The sequence below is a fragment of the Lutra lutra genome, chromosome 1 (genome assembly GCF_902655055.1).
Source record: "Lutra lutra chromosome 1, mLutLut1.2, whole genome shotgun sequence".
NCBI lineage: Eukaryota > Metazoa > Chordata > Mammalia > Carnivora > Mustelidae > Lutra > Lutra lutra.
The window spans coordinates 23262593-23275542 of NC_062278.1; the positions used below are offsets into that span (position 1 = coordinate 23262593).

General features: G+C 36.3%; 1 protein-coding gene across 2 annotated transcripts in view; it reads right to left on the reverse strand.

Annotated features, from left to right (window-relative positions):
* NCAM2 (neural cell adhesion molecule 2) overlaps nucleotides 1-12950 on the reverse strand; it is a 532785-nt gene that overhangs the window by 380603 nt on the left and 139232 nt on the right. The window lies entirely within an intron of this gene.

A 12950-nucleotide genomic window follows, 5' to 3' on the forward strand; every position in this document is an offset into this window, starting at 1 on the left:
GATTACACATATAAATTTCAGTAAGTTGTTAATAATTTATACTCCATTTCATAACTACTCAACTTAAAAATATCTAAGTAATAGTCAGTAGGGTGACAAATCTTACTAATAAAAACAAGTAACACAATTTAAAATGTTTGTTGTTTTTCTTGTCATATTGAATGAAGCTATTGTAAAAATAATTTGCAATTCATATTAGCATTAGCTTCCAAGCCTTCCATTCTGCTTTTGCTTTGTCATTACCAAAGATTTTCTTGTTTTTCAGTGATAAGAAAATTCAAAAAAGTTTAGCGGAGTAATCATAAAATAAAATCACTGAGGTATCAAAATGCATTGGAATTCTTACAAGGAATTAAGGATTGCTCAATATCCTTATCAGTGGCAATAAAGTTTTTCCAGCCTCAGTGATCATTCTTTCTTTCAACTTCTCATACATTGGTTTGCTTTTCACATGCATTCCAATCCTTGACTTTTCAAGAAAATTCCCACTAATGTTGGTTTGCTTTCTGCTTGTTTCTCTAGACTTACCTGTATTTCATTTACTGATTAAGAATTTCATTAATCAAGACGTCTTAGATTTTGTATTCTTGCTTGTTTATAGTTAAATCTATGAATGTAAAAAGAGGGAAAAAGGGATGATGGAGGCACGTGGGCAGCTGGGAGCACAGGTGCTGATCTGAACTGGGGAGGATTTCTCCTGTGTTGTATGATAGTAAGGAAAAAGAAATTCACAGATGTATCATGAATGGAAATCTTAAATTTTAAAAATACATATTTATTTATAATCTATACAATATGCAGAACAATATAAAATCATATATTTATTTTAACATTTTATAAAATATAAATTTTATATTAATTACATGCAATTTTACATATAATTTATATATAAATTTTATATATGATTTATGTTAAATATATGTAAGATTATATATTTTATATATGATTTATGTTAAATATATGTAAGATTATATATTTTATATATTTAATTATATATAAAGGTTGGGATTAAGTGGAATGTATAGGTCGATTTGGAAAGAAGTCCCACCTTAATATTGCTGAGTTCTTTAATACATCTTTAATACATGATCTTTAATACTCTTTAATACATGAGTTCTTTAATGCATGTGTTTGGGTCTTGATTTCTCTCAGCAATGTTCTTTTGCTTGCTATATACATGTCTCAAACTCTTTTTTTTAATATATAATTTTTATATTTTATTTTAAATTCCTCTTTTTTGTTAGCCTTTCAACTGTATAATGTTGGCATATAATAAAACAATTTTACTTTGGAATATTAGAAAAAATTGATCACAGGCATAAAAGTAATATACAGTACTAAAAAACAAATACTGTATCCTGGGGTAGGAAGACCCTGCATCATAAAGATTTGACTTATAAGTTAAACATTTTTGGCAATACCAGTAAAGTCACATTTTTAATTGTCTGAAGCGTAAGAATAGGATTCAAAAGTTTATTTGAAAAAACAAACAAATGGAAGTAATTGTTGGCCAAAACATCCTGAGGAAAAACAAAATAAGCAAAAGGAAGAAAAGATCCATAGGATGCCCAAAATTTTAAATACTTTAAACTGTGTTTGGGTACAAGAATAGATAGAAGAAATATGGGGCAAAAAGAGAAAATGACTTGTTAGAAAAAAGACAATAAAATGTGTTCTTAAATAAGTAGGTGTGTGTACGACTGGAGACAGTAAGGAAAAGATATCAAATTACATCTGTTCATCATATCATACATGAGGATAAATTCCAAAATGGCTAGAAATTTAAATCTAAAAGGATAAACTTTATACATAACAGAAGAAAACTTGGTTGCCTTTTTTATAAAAGGGAAGAAAAATTATTTTAAGCTATAATTCAAAATCCAGAAGCAATAAGGAAATAAACTTGAGATAAACTTGATTACATTTAAAAACTTTCATAGCAAAAGACACTGTAAGTAAACTGATGGATGAAAAACTATGAAAAATATTTGCACCTTAAAATATCAAGGAGCTAATATGCTTAATGGAGAGCTCTAAAGTTAAAGAAAATCTTCAATTGCATTAAAAAATAGAGGAAAAAAAGCACACATCCTAGAAAAAGAAATGGAAATAATCCAGAAACTAAAATGCCATTTTCTCACCTCTACGGAGGGCAACAAGTCAAAAATGTAACAACATATTCCACTAAGTAGGAGGCAGCTAAATATTAACCATCATACATTAGTGGTGGGATGACACATTGATAAAATCACTATGAAGAATAATTTGGCATTATATGCGTTGGAGGAGGTCATTAGAAGATGCGACCACCCAGAACTAGATCTGGGTAATCAGAGGCTTGACATCCCCTCCCCTATCCTTGGAATGTGCTTCTGCTTGCCTTGCCTAATCCCGCAGGCTGCCTGAAGGACATGGCCTTGAGACAGCAATGTGGTGTTGAGACCACCTGAAAGGTACACTGGACCGAACCCAGTTAAGGACTCCATGTAAACTTTTAAGACTTGGCAGGCGGGTGTGGAGATCTACTCGTCTTGCAGCCACCCAGGACAAACCTTGTATGCAAATTTCCTTGCTTATGAAACCTGCCACACACCAATCTGGAGTGGCCTGCCTCTTTCCTCAGTCTCTCTGTGCCCTCTGGGTACAGGGACCAGTTTCCGAGTATACCTGGGAAGCACCCAGGGAGCTTGTGAACAAACAATGCGACAAATTCTTAAATTATTTACCCTTTAACCCAGCAATATAACTTCTAGGAATATATCTAAAATTTACACGAGCAAAAGTATTTTTTTTAAGATTTTATTTATTTATTTGACAGACAGAGATCACAAGCAGGCAGAGAGGCAGGCAGAGAGAGAAGAGGAAGCAGACTCCCCGCTGAGCAGAGAGCCCGATGCGGGGCTTGATCCCAGGACCCTGAGATCATGACCTGAGCTGAAGGCAGCGGCTTAACCCACTGAGCCACCCAGGTGTCCCTAGCAAAAGTATTTTTGAAAAGAATATTTTTTAAAAACTAAGCAAATAACGGCAGCACTCCATGTGATGGGGTGGGACCCAACAAAACTAGCAATAATCCAAATTTTTTTTCCAATGAAGAACCAGTTGAATCAAGTGTGCTACATCTCTGAAATCATAGCTCAACAAAGGCATGAGTACTCATTTGTATGTAACTATGATTTGATCCCCAGGTATCAAAAATGACAAAAAAGGAGAAAAGTAATACATTCATATTATACACACTTTTCTCTGCTTTGCTCTTTGAGTGAAAACCCATGCAAAATATTGTACACAAATATGATGAAAAAGAAATTAAAAAAAAGAAGGAAAAATGAAAAAGGGAACTTAAATATGTGTCTCGTTATTGAACAGACACACACACAAACACACATGGATGAATGATTCCAAGTGACATTAACCATAGCAATTGGACTATTTTATAGAGAGACAGAACCTAAAGACGGAAAAAACTATCAAAACATAATCTTAAACTTTTTACAGCATTCATTATTGGTTGTTCTTTTGTTTTTTGCATTGCTAAGACTCTTTCATGTACATTGTGGAATAAAGCAAATGTTACTCTAATTCAATCATTTCTAATATTGCTGAAAAGCAGCAGAAAGTTGAAGATGTCAAATGAATCGATTATGCAAAAACCCTTAATAGCTGAATTTGAATTGGAAAACTGAGTACAGACTCTTGACTTATTCCATCTATGTATCTATGTCAGATCAGAGATCTATCAGCTATTGATTTTCATAGCTCTGTTCTCTGAAGTGTGCAGAAACACAGTGTCATGTAGTCATAAGCTTCCCCAACACCCAGATTACAGTGTCCAGATACAGTTGCCCAGTAAAAGTAAGTAGTTCATGCTGGAGCTCTGACTGACTTCTAGTGTGTGGAAGGAGCTACGTAACTTAAACCTGGAACACCGTTATTCCAGAGAGCCTGGAAGCTACCAGACTTACTCGGACTGTATTTTGTGTTTGAAGAATTTAGCTAAACTGAAGAGGTTTCCATGAGGAGAAGTTGAGAAAATGTGAATATCGACAAGAATAACCTGACTGGGTAGAAAGCCATCAAATGTATTTATATCCAAGAGTTCATAATGATGTTTATAAAACTACTACTTGTTCATTCATAAAGTTTCTATTTTTTTTTAATTTTTTAATTTTTTCAGCATAACAATATTCATTATTTTTGCACCACACCCAGTGCTCCATGCAATCTGTGCCCTCTACAATACCCACCACCTGGTGCCCCCAACCTCCCACCCCCCACCCCTTCAAAATTCTCAGATCGTTTTTCAGAGTCCATAGTCTCTCATGGCTCACCTCCCCTTCCAATTTCCCTCAACTCCCTTCTCCTCTCCATCTCCCCTTGTCCTCCATGCTATTTGTTATGCTCCACAAATAAGTGAAACCATATGATAATTGAATTCATAAAGGTTCTAAACAAGCAAATCTTTATTTTGAAAGCTAGTCATTGACAGGAATGAATCAAGTAGTTATTCTGCCTTTCTGATTCCACGGGTAACCATGGGTTGATAAAGGGATGTCCCCCCCCCCTTTTTTTTTGTTTTCCTTCTACAAGTGAATGGAAGTGACCTTTAGGGTGAAAGGAAAGGAAGAGAATGAGGAGAAGGAAAGGACTGGAAGCCCTGAGGAAGACTGGCACTGGAGTAGAAGACCTGGACATCCATCCTAGCCCTACTGCTTCCCAGGCCTTTTGTCCTCCCAGCTCTCTTGTCCATGAGCAGGCTGACCTTGAAGCCCCAGTTCCTCATCTGTAAAGCACAGATGATGATACCAGTCTCACCCATGGTACAATGCTCTTGTTAGATTCAAATGATGTAATCACAATCGTGGAAATACAGTCAGAGGAGCCTCATGGCCCACAATTCTGAAATCTTCCCCTATTAACTATGCAGAAGTCCTAGAGGGCTTTCAGCAAATACTAATACTATAATTAATACTTCTACTTATCATTGTCAGGAAAGCAAAACTGTATCATAGCAAAGCATCTCATACTTTGGGGGCATCTGTATATCCTAACTATGCTGGGAGCAGTGTGGGGAAAAGGGAGCAACAGGTGGTGATAGGGGCGTGAACTGTCCATGGTGAAGAAATGTGTGCTTGTAACCGATGTGGTTGTTTTTGTCCTGTCAGGGCTCAAGTGGCTCTTATCTCCTTTATTATGTACAGTTAATCACTAGAGCCCTGAGGGATGTTTTTCCTTATAAAAATATCTGCTAATAAGCGAGGAAAGAATGATGGAATTAAAATAGCATCATTTTTAACTGCAGGTGAATTAATGGATCAAAGCAAAGATCACCAGCAGCTGTTAGCATCATGCAAGGAGACACCAGACAGGCCGTGCCTCCTGATGGAAGAACAATTTACGGGAAGCAGAGAAGTGTGTCAAACGACAACATATCACCTTTATACATGCACCCTTGTATCCACTCTACAGATTTTCTAGCAACAAAATCTGAAAAATAGTTTGCATGAATACTATTACAAAATATCACAAATACCCTATACATTTTGAAATGATGAAATGTCATGTCCTCCAATTTTATCAGGATCAAAAAAGTAAAACTTACTAAAATGTACAAAGATGGGCAAATAGCCTTGTTTAAGAAACCATCTCTCCCTTCATGGAGAGAATCTGCTGCCTCCAGGCTTGGAGATAAACTGTCCCTGTGGATAGTTTACAAAAGGCCTTCAAGGCAGGGCGTATCTCAAGTCAGGGTTAAATTAAGAAAATAGGTGCTTTCCATTCTCGGCTGTTCAGTATAGACCATCCCAGAATGACCTCTGCATTCCCGCCACCAGCAAAATGCAGAGATCTTTTATTAACTAATTGATCTAACAATCCTTAAATTGAATTGGGGGCATTCCTGATAATCTGTGGATTCAGAAATCGTAATCTATTAAAAATATTGAAAGAATAAAGTGATTTTTCAAGATTTTCCGGGAGGCGGTTTGAACCAAAGTGAGAAAAAAAGAACACGAAAAAATAATATAAGCTCTTGCTGAGTCCTTCCAAGTAAAGCATCGCCTGTAATCAGAGTCCAAGATTCAGGACCCCAGTGATGCCACTAAGAGAGAGCAGCTGATGAGACTCACACTGAAAAAAACCTGTGCACCTCATGTGATTTTTATTCTGAATTTTCAAAAATTTTCAAAATTTCTAAAATACACCTTGCTTGTTAACATCACGATGATAATTTATTGAGGCCCAAAAGGAAAATAGAACTAATGGTAGGATACAGATGATCATGTTTCTGTTAACAGTTCTATTTTCGCTAAGAATCATTTACTGAAAGTCTGGCGTACTGAATGTAGTTGCTGTGCCCAGAGGCCCCCTATGGAGTTTTCAGATGCTCTAGCCAACAGGACTAAAATAGAAACTTTTATCTTTGATATCCAGGTATTGCAATATAATAATTTATCTTTGTATCTCACAAAACTGTGTTTAAATTTTTAGTACCATTTATTTTTCAAGACTCGTTTTTCCTTATGTTTATTAATCTCCACCTTCTGAAACTGATACAATGCAACAGCATTCTACCAATTCTAATGATTTAGAAGGGGATTTTAATATTTTCCCTATTTTCTAAATAGTAGTCAGACAATTTATTCTAGTCATAGAAAAATATTCTTAAAAAAAAAAAAAAAACTCTGGGTGCTGTGAAGTGTGTAAACCTGGCGATTCACAGACCTGTACCCCTGGGGATAAAAATATATTATATGTTTATAAAAAATAAAATTAAAAAAATATATATATATCTAATAACAACAACAAAAAAACTCTGGGTAAATCTGAGAATCCATTATTACTATGTCCTAAAATTTTGGGACATCATCTTCCTCAGTGAAAAACCTGTTCATGGTGAATACTTTCTTAAAATGGAAGTTATTGGTGTACTTCCAATAAAGCAAATCTTTATAACAATAAACTGCAAATAATTTTAGATTTATTTATACTAGATAAAAAATTTTATAATTAACAATATTAGCAAATTGAGCTTAACAAACAAGGGCAGTGGTATTTTTCACATGCACAAGCAAATATTCATTATGCACTGGCATTTTAAATATTTTAATACATAGGTACATGCATATGTATATACGTTACTGGCAAATCCTTATAAATTTATACTGTAGACTTCTTTTCTGTACACATGTTTTCAAACAATCCTGATTTTCTCCAGCATCTTGGAGATGCTAAAAATAAGAATTTAAAATTTCTTGAATTTTTATCCTACATCATATGCAAAAGACAAAAAATGAAATAAAGACATCTATAGATTGTTGCAATCATGTATGTATATATATGTATATTACTGTGTATCTTGTATTTAATTCCCTTCTTGTATTCTACAGAAAAAATTAAATGGATTAAGGGTGTTTACGAAAGACCATTCTAAATCTTCAGGGACAGGTGCCAAGAACAAGAGACATAAACAAATCTGTATTAGTTTTTTGAGGCTGCTATGATAAATTACCATATACTTGATGGCTTAAAGCAAAGAAATGAAAAAGAAAGAAAGAAAGAAAAAGAAATGTATTCTCTCACAATTCTGAAGGCTAGAATTCTGAAATGTGACACAGCCACACTCCACTCCATCTAAGGCTCTAGGGGGAAATTTGTTCCTGGCCTCTTCTAGCTTAAGGTGGATATATGCATCGCTAGATTTGTGGGCACATCACTCCAATCTCTGCCTCTGTTATCATATTGCCTCCTTCTTTTCCCTTGGTCTCAAATCCCCCTACCTTTTCCTTAGAAGGATACCTTAGAAGGATACTGAATTTAGGGCCCACCCAGATAATCTTCGTATCAAAATCCTTAGTTCAATTACATTTGCTACTATGGGCTGAAGTGTGTTTCCACAATATTCATATGTTGAAGGCCTAATCCCCAGTACCACAGAATGTAGTCGTATTTAGAAATGGTCTTTAAAATGGTAATTAGGGATGCCTGGGTGGCATGGTTGGTTAAGTGGCTGCCTTCAGCTCAGGTCCTGATTCCAGGGTCCTGGGATTGAGTCGCACATTGGGCTCCTTGCTTGCCAGGGAGTCTGCTTCTCCCTGTGTCCCTCCCCCTGCTTGTGCTCTCCCTCATGCTGTCTCTCTCTCTTTGACACATGCATTAAAAAAAATTTTATAAATGGTAATTAAAGTAAAATAAGGCCATATATTTGGGCCCTAGTATAATCTGACTGAAGTCCTTATCAGAAGAGGAAATTTGTAAACACAGAGAGACACTAAGGAGGCACACATAGCAAAGAAAGATCATCTCTAAGCCAAGAGGCCATCCATAAGCCAAGGAGGATGGACTCATAAGAGACTACATTTGCTGACACCTCAGTCTTGGACTTTGAGCCTCCAAAACTGTAAGAAGATGAACATGTGTATTTGAAGTCATCCAATCTGTGGCACTTTGTTATGGTAGACCTAGCAAACTAATAAATCTACAAAGACCTTTTTTTCCAGAGAAGGTAGGTAACTCTACAAGTTCTGGGGAAGGCCACCATCTAACTCACTACTTTATATAACTATTCTCTATGCTGAAAATGTCCTAGCCTGAACAACGTGATGAATAACTATGGAAAATATGAGTATATAATGACTGCATTATAAACACAGAGATATTTACTATCACTTAAAGTCAATGACCACAATGTTAAATAAAAAGTTAATGTTGAAACTATGCAACATATTTTTGGCATTAAAACGTTTGGCTATAAAACTGTGCTTTAGGGGCGCCTGGGTGGCTCAGTGGGTTGGGCCGCTGCCTTCGGCTCAGGTCATGATCTCAGGTCCTGGGTTCGAGCCCCGTATCGGGCTTTCTGCTCAGCAGGGAGCCTGCTTCCTCCTCTCTCTCTGCCTGCCTCTCTGCCTACTTGTGATTTCTCTCTGTCAAATAAATAAATAAAATCTTTAAAAAAAAAACCTGTGCTTTAATTATTAGGAATATTTTCAACATTATAAAAACCTTTTTTTTTCATGAATATGGCATAGCTAAAAGCAGTTATCTGTTATAGTCTAATGATAGTGTATAAAGATTGCATTCTGTCTGCAATATTGCTGTAGATTTGGTAGGTATAATATGAAAAAAATGCAACCTTTAGTCTCATGTAGCTCACAAAATGGCGTGGGACACATTTAGTAAAGTGATAGAAGCAATTACTTTTAATTCATTCCTATGATGCGGTAGGCGAATGAAGACACTAAACAAAAGCTAGACCTTAAGATTTGGGAACTCTGCTTATCACTATCTTCTTCAATTTACAGATAATGAAAATGAGGTATAGAAAAGGCAAGTCAAACACATCTATCACTAAGTCCCTGTTTTTTGTTTGTTTGTTTTGTTTTGTTTTGTTTTTTTCTTAATTGTTTTTCACTATTACACCAAGGTTTGAAAGGTGCTGTAAAGGTGTTTTGCAGAGTGGATTGGGGAGAATTCTAATACCTGTGTCAGCTCAAGGCAAACCAACGGGGGAAATTCCACTTTGACATCTTAGCATAACAATTAATGAACTCTGTGCTGGCAAACATTTAGGGAATGTGAAATGAAGCTGTTCCCAAGATAAGGCATCAGCATGTGGCAGGACTTGCTTTTAGAAATGCCTTGCTTGATCAGAGTTTGGAAGGGGGACATATGTGTTTCTCTGTTAGAGGAATACAGACCTTAGATGAGATGACAATAAGCTGACGTCTGGAGTGAGCTGAGTTGAAGGAAACACTGCTATAAAAGCTCTTGCCAAGTATACCAATACCAAATTGTGATGCCACTTTCCTGCTAATACCCTACACCAATTAAGGAAAAGAAAATAAGAAAATAAGTCATAACAAGGAGCACTGAAAAGAATCTCAATGAGTTCACACGCACACACGCACAGACACAAATTCCCCCAAACTGACAACTGTCTTCAAAGGATATCCTCTAAGGCTTGGAAGCAACTAAACGGAGCTCATCTTTATGCTATCAACATTTTCCTAAGTCATACTGAATGACACAAAAGTCTCACCTGATTCAAACTGTTCTATAGGCACTTTAAAGTACTAACATTTTTAAAAAGTATGCTATGATGTGAAACGGCACATTATAAAAAAATATCTGTTTTCCCAAAGTTCTAATTTTGTAAATGATTTTTTTTTCTTTTCTTTTTTCTTTTTTTTTTAAAGATTTTATTTATTTTATTTGACAGGCAGAGATTACTAGTAGGCAGAGAGGCAGGGAAAGGGAGAGAGGAGGAAGCATGCTCCCTGCTGAGCAGAGAGCCCGATGTGGGGCTCAATCCCAGGACCCTGGGATCATGACCTGAGCCGAAGGCAGAGGCTTTAACCCACTGAGCCACCCAGGCACCCCTGTAAATGATTTTTTTAAGATAAGATCATTTTTATATATTCTGGCATATACACAATTTTTAGCACAATACTGGTAGTGGGATGTTCTATCTTTTGAATTTTACTATACAAGCATCATGTTTTACCCACATTTTAATACAGGTTCACAAAACTTTAACTTGCTAATTGCATTTTCCAAAATTGTTACAAATTAATAATGCACTTTATACATGATGACCATGTACTTGAGTATGATTTTGTAGCAGAAATAAGAAATTGAGTATTTATGACTAATTAATGCTGCATTCACAGAATTGATTAGTATAGTCCATGAGATCCAACCAGGTCTCTCCCCTCAAGCTACACAAAGTAAGTGTACTTCGCTGCTTCCTGGAAATCACATATGGGTCTGTGACCTATTGGGGTTATGATAAGTGGAATTCTGAAGTAAGATTAAAGGACAAAACCCAATTCAACCCATTTTCTTGTTCCCTTTGCCACAGAAATTGTGCATGTCCCAGATATGACTGCTGCTTCAGACTTAGAGTAAAGAACATGTTGTATAGACTGGTGATAGAAGTGTAATGAGATAGGAAAGCCAACATAATTCTTTATTATTATCATCATGCTTATTATATCTTGTTATTTCAATCTATACTTTTTAATAGGCTTCACTCTAAGATTATTGGATTATAAATGAAACCTGTACAATGTTGTACAAAATCACATTAAAAAATCCCGATTTATATGCAAAATGATGCGTGGATTTTACAAATATAATCTGGCAAGACATATCATAATACATAGAATGTAGTTTGACTTATATTATAAAATCAAGTAAGAATATATTGTTTAGGGACATATGTCCAAGGCTTAAAAGTATCAAGGAAATTATTACTAAAGGTGGGGTAGTAACTATCTCTAAAGATTACACCCTGGGAGCAACATGCAATTATTTATTTATTTATTTATTTGAGAGAGAGGAGAGAGAGAGGGAGAACATAAGCCGGGTGAAGGGTACAGGGAGAAGCTGACTCCCTGCTCAGTGGGGAACCCAGTGCTGGGCTCCAGTTTGGGACTCCAGAATCATGACCTGAGCAGAAGGTAGGCACTTAACCTACTGAACCACCCAGTTGCCCCAACATACAAATGTTTCCACAGTGCTGACAGAGTTCTCTTCTTATAGGGTTCTCCGGTGCACAGTGTTTACATAGGTGATCCTTTAAAAAATACTAATTATGGTACAAATTTCTGCTTTATGTACTTGTCTCTGTTTTATATTCTATAACAATATGTTTTCATAAAAATAGACATTTATCTATGTTGATCATGCAAAACCAAATCTGTGTTTATTCTATAAAGAATCTTCGAGGGGCACCTGGGTGGCTCAGTCTTTAAGCATCTGTCTTTGGCTCAGGTCATGATCCCAGTCCTGGGATGGAGCCCTAAGTCAGGATCCCTGCTCTGAGGCAGGAAGCCTGCTTCTCCCTCTCCCACTCCCCATTGCTTGTGTTCCCTCTCTATCTCTCTCTCTGTCAAATAAATAAAATCTTAGAAAAAAAAAAGAGCCTTCCGTTAAAATCTTTAGCAATGTTTATGGACTTCAATAATAACCTGTTTCAATATGTACAGGGACTCTGTTAAATCTAACATTAGAATATTGAACTTTTTTTTCTCTCATTCAATATGTACCTATATATTATAAATGGAAGTTGTAACAGAGATATAGAAATACCTCCTGCAATAGATAGAAAAATCCCCCCTCCCCTGAAGATGTGCATTTTTAATCTCTGGAACCCACGAATTTTTTTTTTTTTAAGATTTTATTTATTTATGTGACAGAGAGAGACACAGCGAGAGAGGGAGCACAAGCAGGGGGAGTGGCAGAGGGAGCACAAGCAGGGGGAGTGGGAGAGGGAGAAGCAGGCTTCCCACTGAGCAGGGAGCCCAATGCAGGGCTCCATCCCAGGACCCTGGGAACATGACCTGAGCTTAAGGCCGAAGCTTAACCACTGAGCCACCCAGGCACCCCTGGAACCCATGAATTTGTTAATTTACATGGGGGGGTACTTTGCTGATGGGATTATGTTAGGATTTGAAATGAGATGGGAAGATTACTGGGGATTATTTTTGTGGATCCATTGTGACCACAAGGGGCTTTGTAAGGGAGAGAGGATGGTGAGGGAGTCAGAGACCATGTGACTAACCAAAGGTTAGAGCAAAAGAGAGAATCAGAGAAAGACCAAGAGTGACTGACAGAGAGCAAGAGAGAAGGATTTGAAGACTCCACACAGGTGGCTCTAAAGACAGAAGCGGCTGTGAGCACATGCTTGCAGCTAACTTCTAGAAACTAGTAAAGATAAAGAAAAGGATTCTTCACTACAGCCTTAGAGAAGGAAAATATGCCAATACCTAGATTTTAGTTCCTTATGATTAATTTCAAAATTCCAATTTCCAGCAACTTTAGAATGATACACTTGTGTTGTTTTAAATTACTAACTTATGCCCATCTTGTTACAGTATTGATAGGAAATTAATATACCTACATACCCATTTACATTGATATATATTTTATATTTTTCACTTCTATATGTT